This window comes from Lutjanus erythropterus, chromosome 18, assembly GCF_056507025.1.
Source record: "Lutjanus erythropterus isolate fLutEry1 chromosome 18, fLutEry1.hap2, whole genome shotgun sequence".
In the NCBI taxonomy this organism is placed as follows: domain Eukaryota; kingdom Metazoa; phylum Chordata; class Actinopteri; order Lutjaniformes; family Lutjanidae; genus Lutjanus; species Lutjanus erythropterus.
In genome coordinates this window covers 10,581,333-10,590,033 of record NC_139334.1, presented here as the reverse complement: position 1 = coordinate 10,590,033, position 8,701 = coordinate 10,581,333, and positions in this window count along the sequence as shown.

Sequence of the window (8,701 nt, the reverse complement as noted above, 5' to 3'; positions counted from 1 at the left end):
TATCTACCATCATAGCACTACTTTCTTTGCAATCTGAGCAAAGGAAAGATAAGTGCTTCTTCCTATCTCAGTTTATATTGTTACAAGTCAAATGGCTGAGGATAGATTACAATACTGCTATGAATCTTTTAATACAGTGTTTTTGTGAATTGATACAGTATCATATAATATCAAGATATCATAATAGCGATATCTTCTTACACCCTTAAACATGATATATATGTATATATAGTAGTGCAGACAGAGCAGGCCTCGGGACAGGATTTGTTGGACATTGTCTCTGACACGTTTGCAGAGAAGTTGATATAATTTATGAAATGCGTTGTATACCGTGGCTTCCACACATGCTGGTCGCATGTATCAGCATTCAGTTTTGTCTTTGGTTCATGTGTGTGAATATAGATGCAGGCCTCCAAAGTCAGGCCAGATCTATTAGGGAAACAGCTGTAACATTTACAGATTGTGATTAGGTTTATTTCTGCAGCAGACAGCGGTCTCATGACATTTGGAGATGCACAGCAAAGTCCTCAAGGACACATAATCTATGCATCTAACAGCTCAATCACTGCCCATCACAAATAGATCCAGATTTTTTCATTTGGTGGGCCTCCTTGAATCAACTTCATCAAGTGTAATACCTCAGGACGAGGCTATCACATGGGATATTTGTGCTTGGAATAACTGTGTGTGGCAGAATATTTGAGTGCAGTGAGTGATCTCTGTTTGTTTCTCTATCAAACATACAAACGCACTCTTTTTTACCGCCTCCACAATTGGCTTATTTAGCCAGACTTAATGAATTCTGCCCATATGCCCTGAGCAGCTGCTATGTTGCCCCTTCCTCCCGCCCCCGCCGAGCTGCGAAGTGCCCATCCATGTAGAGACAACCTCTAGCTGTCTCTCTGGAGAAGGCTAAGCCTGCCACTCCTCTGCTGGCAGCCGGCCGGTGCTGTCTGAGGTGGACTGCGGACGGGCCGAGGACTCAGATTAGGGCCCAGTGATCACGGGTTGCGGCCGGCCTCAAATGATTGGCCCAGGCGTCGGTGGATCAGAGAGGGGATTAGAGAAAGAGAGATCCAGAGACGCTGTTTGGCATGTGCTCGCATCCAGCTTCTCAAAGTGACCTCTCTCTACTGCCTCATCCTGCCGCTCTCTCTTCCTTTATTCTCTCTGTGTCTCTCGGTGTATACAGTATATCCTGATGCTGCAGCGAGGCTCGCATTGACCTCTCTCTGTCTGGGTGCAGTGAATTCAATCACGTCAAAACAGCTGCAATATATACACAGTGAAGAAGACAGTTGTGTTCTTCAGAGAGCTCTTTGGTTATGGCGGCAGCTTTCACATGAACACAGTGTCACTGTGAGGTGAGCCGAGTCTGAGGCCACATTGATGCTGCTGTGTATATCAGATCAGATGATACAGGCCGCACATGGGCTTAGGGTGTGATTTGTTTTCCCCTGACATTTTTCTATTAAAATAATGGAGCCATTACTGCTGTAAGAATCCACACTGGCCCAATGCATGCGCCTGTAATCCGATATTTCACTCAAAATGTTCCAGTGATGACACACTTTCGATTCGATGGGACACACGCAACAGCACAGCACACCAATTCTCTGAGTTTATGATGGAAAATAAGTTTTTTGTGTGACTCTACGCTGTTTATTTTTAAAGCAGCAGCAGTTTGTTACCGAAGACCCACCGTGAAACCTTCAGGCCAGTACACTCTTAAAGTTACAAGTTCTGATTAGAACCATAAAGGGTTATTTGACTTGTCCTCATCGGAGATCCCTTTTTGATTCCTGGTAGAAGCTTCTATAAATGTTCCTCTTTTAGAGGGATCTACCTACAAACCAACATAAAGGAAACCTAGAACCATCTGTGAAAGGTTTCACACAGAGCCCCCTGTAAGAGGTTCTAAAGGAGAACCCTTCTATGGTGTAATGGTTCCACCCAAAACCCTCTCTGGGATTCTGTGCAGAATCTATCCACTTTCCAAAGGTGCTAACAAAATCAACGCAGGGGGTTCCACCAAGAACCCTTTTATATCCCAATCATCTTATCCAGAACCCACCAGGCGGGTTCTCCCCAGAACCATTTTATTGATTCAACAAACTTCTCTGGGGTTCTGTCCAGAATCTTTCCACCTTCAAAGGATGCTAACAAGAACCCACCCAGGGAGTTCTTCCGAGAACTCTTCTATCTTCCAAGTGTTTTATCTGGAACCCACCCAGGGGGTTCTACTGAGAACCCTTTTATATTATGGTATAAAAAAAACCTTGATGGAAGAACCCACCCAGGGCATTCTCCTGAGAACCCTTCTATATGTCAAATGTTTTATCTGGAATCCACCTAGGGGGTTCTACCAAGAACCCTTTTTTATATTCCAAGGGCTTTATCTAGAACCCACCCATGGCATTCTACCGAGAGCCCATTCATATTGTGTTACAAAGAACCCTTAACAAAACTCTTTCTTCCAAAACGGGTTTTGGGGTGAAAAGGGTTCTTAATGGAACCCTTAGTCTTACAAAGAACACTTGGTGAACCCCTTCTTCAAAATAGTGTTCTTCACAAACAAAAAGTTCTGAGTAGAACCTCAGCCCTTCAAGAAGGACTCTTTTGGGACCCTTATTCCTATGAGTGTATGGACCAAGTGAGCACAGCTGAGTTCTCAGGCCATTGGGTTTAAATGGGTAATTTATCTGTGTTTTTATTGGGTCCCTCGGTGGAAATGACTTTTCATTTTGTGGCAAAGAAAACAAACGCAAGGAAGTAATACAATTTTAATAAAAAAAACGGACGAAGGCCCCCATTAATGTAATGTTTTTTCATGCTGCTCGTCGACAGGCTTGTCTTAATGTATTTTGATATTGGGCGCTAATTGGAAGGATAGAATTGAGATAATGTGCTTCCAGCTCAAGCTAATATACTGTGGTGTTGACAGAAGTTTATACATCTTATCTGGTCTCAATATCTGCCTTCCATATGGCCCTAAAGCAATATGCTGAGGTGTAATTAAAGAAAATGGGGAGATGTGGAGATAGCTGGGGCCCAATGCTGGGGCCCCGCAGACACAGAGTGAGGGGTGAGGACAGACACGCTAAAGCTCGAGGAATATTAGGACCAGTTCATTCCACTAGCAGGGGCCGCGTGCCTGTCACAGGTTCCCTGTCGCTGACCCGGCCGTCACCGCATCAGTCAGGTGCCATGAAGCAGCCATGAGGGGATTATTAGCGGTTTAAAAAAGCAAGAAAATAAAGACATCCCCCTTTTTAAGCAGTATGACATCTTTTTTTACACATTAATTTATAACATAACTATCTCAACTATATTCAAATGGATCCCATACCCTTTGAAACGAGCCTCAAAAAGCAGCCGCAGTATTGATTTGCCACAAAGACTCCATGATATTTCAAGTTTAAAGGAGAAATCCTCGCCACACAACTAAGGCAGTCAGATCAATATCATTTTTTGATCAAAAGGGGATTTGCTTTTGAAATAGCTAGATTAAACAGATGTTTTATTTTTCATTAGATATACTGCACCTTTAAAAACCCGCAGGGGGTTTGCGGGAGAGGAGGGGGAATTACTCCACAAAAGAGACAATGAAAGAGGTATTTTTTAAGACCTAAAGTTTGACGGGTTGAAAAGTATTTTCAGTTTTGTCAGTGCTATTTTTCCCCTCTCTTCTTTAGTTAATATTCTATCGCTCTAAGTCCTTTTTTGTTTACCCCAGGTGGGCTCGGACATGAAATGGCTGGGACAGTGGCAGCTTGGAATGCCCCTGGGCATCTTACGGCCGTCATGTTGTCAAAGTACCCAGGAGGGGGAGTGAGAGGGCTGGGAGTTTTTTTTTTTTCAAGTATAAGCCATGAGGTAGGGAAAAAAAGCTTCTGTTCTTTTTGTAACAGTGAGATTGGCTGAATTCATTATTATTATTTCCCGCTTTCCCCTCATATGTTTTTAGAGCAGCCGAGGGTTGGACGGGGAGAGACGGGGGTTTGAACATGAAATACAGTCCAGCTCTACATTTGTCATGTATTTTATTATTTCCCTTCTTCACCTCTCAGTCCTGTACGCGAGGTCCTTCATTTTTCACATGACTGGTTTTCTTATCATTGTGGGCCCTCTCCGCTGGCCTATGAGTGACTTAAAGGCAATAAAACACAAAACATTCTGTAAAACACGGATGCCTCTCTGCTCGCGGAGGCCCTGCAATGCCTCTCCGGGAAATTATGATAATAACTCAGTGGCGGTTGGAGTGGCCAGGTCGCTCGTGTGGGGCTGGGGGCAATGGGACGGGGTTCACCAAGGTCCTCTGAGCAGGGACGGGTCAAGGTGGCTTGTTGGGCCCTCGCCACCCACCCCCTTCTGTCATAAACTCTTTCCATCATGCAGGATGCCGTCCGCAGCCAGGTATACAGCAGAGCCTCTTTGTCTTGTAGCCACTGGCGATAAAGCAAAGGCTGATGGGAGAGTGGTTGTGTTGGCCCCCTGGTATTGGTGAGGTCAGCCGAGGAGCTTATCATGGCCAGCAGAGGAAAACGCCTGAGTCAACACTACTCCACTGTTTGCCCTCAGAGGGTCACAAACACACACGTCTGCCACTGTACTTCTAACTTGTTACTCTGGTTTGCACCAACAAACATAAATTTAATCTAAAATAAGATCTAATCAGAGATTAGCAAAACTAGGTTTAAAATATAAATCCAGATTCAAAATGTACTGGATTTATATTTGGCAGCTGTCTGACTGAATCAGTTCTGCTTAGATTTTGGACATACCCAAAAAATCTCACTGTTTTAGCGTACAAATTAGCATGTTGGTATGGAATTTCAGACACAAACAAAATCGTACATTGTTTGCTAGCTAGCTAAAAAGTTAAAGCATGACATTATTTGCTAGTGAGCCAAAACGGTTAATGTTTTTTTTTTTTTTTTTGCTTACATTGTTTGCTAATTAGTTAAAAAGTTACCCTAGTTAGCCTTCTCCTGGTGGCTCGTCAAACACCTTTGAGAAAAAATTGTTGGCCAAATAACATAAGATTTAAAAACAGACAGCAGCACAGTGAGGAAAAAAGAGATGGCCTGGCACCAACTGGCAGACTGTTTTACTGGATAAACTGGAGAGAAAGAAAGAAGAGACATTTTTGCTCAATCCTCAGAAAGGCAGCCATTTTAAAAGTTAAACCTACTCAAGTGTAAGCTTAAAGTTAATACACAGTTTATACTGGAGTTTAAAGTTTTGGTGCAACAGAATGAAGTTAAATCTATGTTGGAGAAAAACTATACTGAGGTCTTAAGAGAGACTTCACTTTAACCTTTCTGAATTTTCAGATAGTTTTAAAGTTCAGTGTAACATAATTTAAAGTTTAAACCATGATTTAATCGGTTTTAAAGATGAATGATTGTTAGTGCAACCCAGCCTTAATGTTCGTCCCTTTTGAGGTTAAGGCACAAGATAGCAAGAGAACTGTGTCTGATCAGGATTTTTGGTGTCTGGATTTGCTGCTGGGTGGAGGGAGGGGCTGCATGTAGCCCCACAACACCTCTTGAGTGTGTGAATGAGAAGGAGTGAGGACAGGAAGAGAGCGCGGGCTCCACCACTGAGGTGCTGACAGAGGGGATCGAGGGGCTGAGATTGCACCTGTTCCGGCCCAGCACCCTCCCAGCAGGGCCTCGCCAGAGTCTCAGCCTTCTCCTGGCATCTGTGATGGGGGCCAGGGCCAGTCCCACCTCCAGCGCTCGCTCCACCTCTTCTTTGCTTGTGGAAAAGAGACGGGGAACGCTGGAGGCTCCATCTGCCGAGGGCTCGCCGCGGTCTCTGCGGCTCGCCTGGGGAAGGGGGTTGCTGGGCCTCCACGACTCTGCCACGGGGGTCTCACAGTGGTAGACCACAGCGCGGCACATCACACGTCACATGCCAGCTGGCCAGGTTCTCTGCACTGTAAACAGAGACTAATGACCACTCAACACACCCTCACCAAACACGTAGCCCTTGGTAGAGTGGAGGAGGGGGAGACAGTGGTTTGGTTTGGACAAAGGAAAGCAGCATCCTGAGGTGACTTCACAGGAGCTGCTGCTGTAGGAGAAGCTGTTTGAGCCTGGACAGAGAGCTCACCGTCACAGTGGGACGCTGCTAAAGCTACTCTTTGGGTCTCACTCTGAGTCCAGTACATCACAGCCCACTGGTATCCTGCATGCGCGCAACATCACAGGCCTCCCAGTGCTCCGCAAGCCCCCGGGCTCAAGCCGGTCCACCCGCTGAGTCTGTAAAGCTCTCATGTTGGATCTCAGTCCTGAGGAGTTGTGTGTAGCTATGAATTCTGGGAAGGAATATTGCAGCGGACCCTTCTGAAAAATAATGATGCTGTATTCCAAATCTTTTTTTAAGTACATACTGCAGCTGCCTTTACAAAGTATGTACACTGTGTAAAAAAAATCATATAGGAATTCAGTGGAATCTAAACTTGTCTCAGAACTTTAATGAACTTTTATTTATTAAAGTGAATCAAACTTAATTTTTTTTATTATTAATTTTCAGAACACTTCAGAACTTACAAACATAACTTCTTCTAATGTCTATCAGTTCAATTTAATGTCTGAAGCTTAGTTTTTTTCTCAAGTTCAATTGAATTATTATTATTATTGAAGTTTATTCGACTAGAAAAGTTTATTTCTTTTGAATCACTGCAAAATTATCCCAACTTGTGTTTTCAAACTCAGTCAACTTGAAAGTTTAAGTCAGCCTGAACACTAGCACAGTTTTTTATATGTTAAAATACTTTATTTTTACACTGTACTGTTGTACACAGTGTTCATACAACAGGAACATACTACTTACACCACTTCGTCATAACATTTTGCTTTTACTTTCTCATGCATCTGTCGCAGTCTGTGTTATGAAATTTGATGTAAAAAGATCGATGTGACGTATCTTCCGCTGATTGTGGGTCAGAACAGCCAGAAAAGAATGCTGGCTTACATACTGCAAAATGTGAGAGTAGGAAATCCTGGCATTTGTGGTATATATTTGACATGCTATGTATTGGGACATACCGCTATACTAAATAGTATGGTAGTAGGCAGTGTGTGAAATAGTATGCATTAGTAATATGGTCCACAACAATATGTTTCTGTATTCATCCCTGTGAATAAATGTTTTGCTATTTGAATAATGAATACTGGACATAGTAAGCATTTAATGATATGCATAATGCATAATGATATTTAAGTGACAAATGCAATTGACAAATAATTCTTTAAAGATTTTTTGAGAAACTCCCCCAAACCTTTGCTGTTGAGGCTTTCAGAGGGGTTTGTTGTCTCAATAACGTTGTCTCAGACATCCAAAGACCCCTTATATCTCACACCATGATGGTCTAGGTATCGGAACTTTTTGAAGGCCCTTTACACTTGTGGGACCCTGAAATTGTTAGAACATTAGCAATTACTAATGTGAATTCTGAAGATTTTTCCTGAAAGAATTCAAAACACGGAGTGTAAATGAACTGTACTATTGTCTGTCCCTTTACTTAAACCATATAATACATTTAGTTTGTGTCGGAGCATCCTTGAGTTTTGTGTCTCCAGACTGAAGGACATCTGTGTCTCTGTTTCCTGTCCCGTCTCACTCAGGATCTCCTTGTCTGTGTCTCCAAAGCTTCGTTTTCTCAAGAATCTCCCCTCCTTCAATCAAATTACAATTATTTTTAGCATCCCCCAACCAGATAATTTCATATATGTCCGACCTGCTATCTCATTTGACGTTTTGCCCTGATGTCCCCAACACATGCATTTATGGATATAAATATATATATATAGGGATATAAATAAATATATCAAATGCAGAGGATAGTTGTAATGTGACATTGACTGTTATTCCCCAGTTAGGCAGGCAGAGGTAGGGAGGTCACTCGGCTACACTGAGCCACTGGCAGCCTGGGCCCCGCTGGTCCACTGGAGTGACTTGGCTTCATCTACAAACTCGCAATAAATATCTGGCCATCATTTATTTTAATTCACTCCTTTCTTGCTCAGATGGAATGGATTCTTAACCTTGTAGGACAAGGACACCCGCATGCTGCCTGCCTTGCCTTAGCTGCTAAATTATTCTTCATTCTTCAGGGGGAATAAAAAAAGAAAAAAAAAAGAAAAAGGGAGTCCGGCGTTGCTCAAACTGTCAGCTCCAATGAAAAGCACGCCTGAAAACGTTGTCACTGAACCCCTGGACAAGGAAAAGAAGGGGAGTGGGCAGTGAAAGACAGGGTGAGAGAGAAAAGGGGGGGAAGGGTGGTGGGTGGGTGGGGGAGTCAGCAGCCTCCAGAGTGATTTATTTGCCAAATCAGGACACAATGAGTCGATTATGAGTCCTCTAATAAGAGAGAGTGTTTGGGGACCCACTAATTGGGCATGATTGAGTTGCAGTCTGGGAGCCGGGCGAAAAGGGAACCTGGTCGGCGGCTGTCATGCAATCATCAGCTAATCAGAGCTTTGAAATTAAAACTGCGTGTTTAGGGTAGAGGACGGGATAATGGCAGGGACCTGTCTGAGCTCGGAGGCTGCCTGAGGAGGCCGTGATGCTGTGTGTGTGTGTGTTTGTCCATGTGTTTATTTGTGTTTATAAGTACAGTATATGTGTGTGTTTGTATGTGTGTGTGTGTGCAGTGGATAGAGCAGATTACTGTATGCACTGTGTGTGT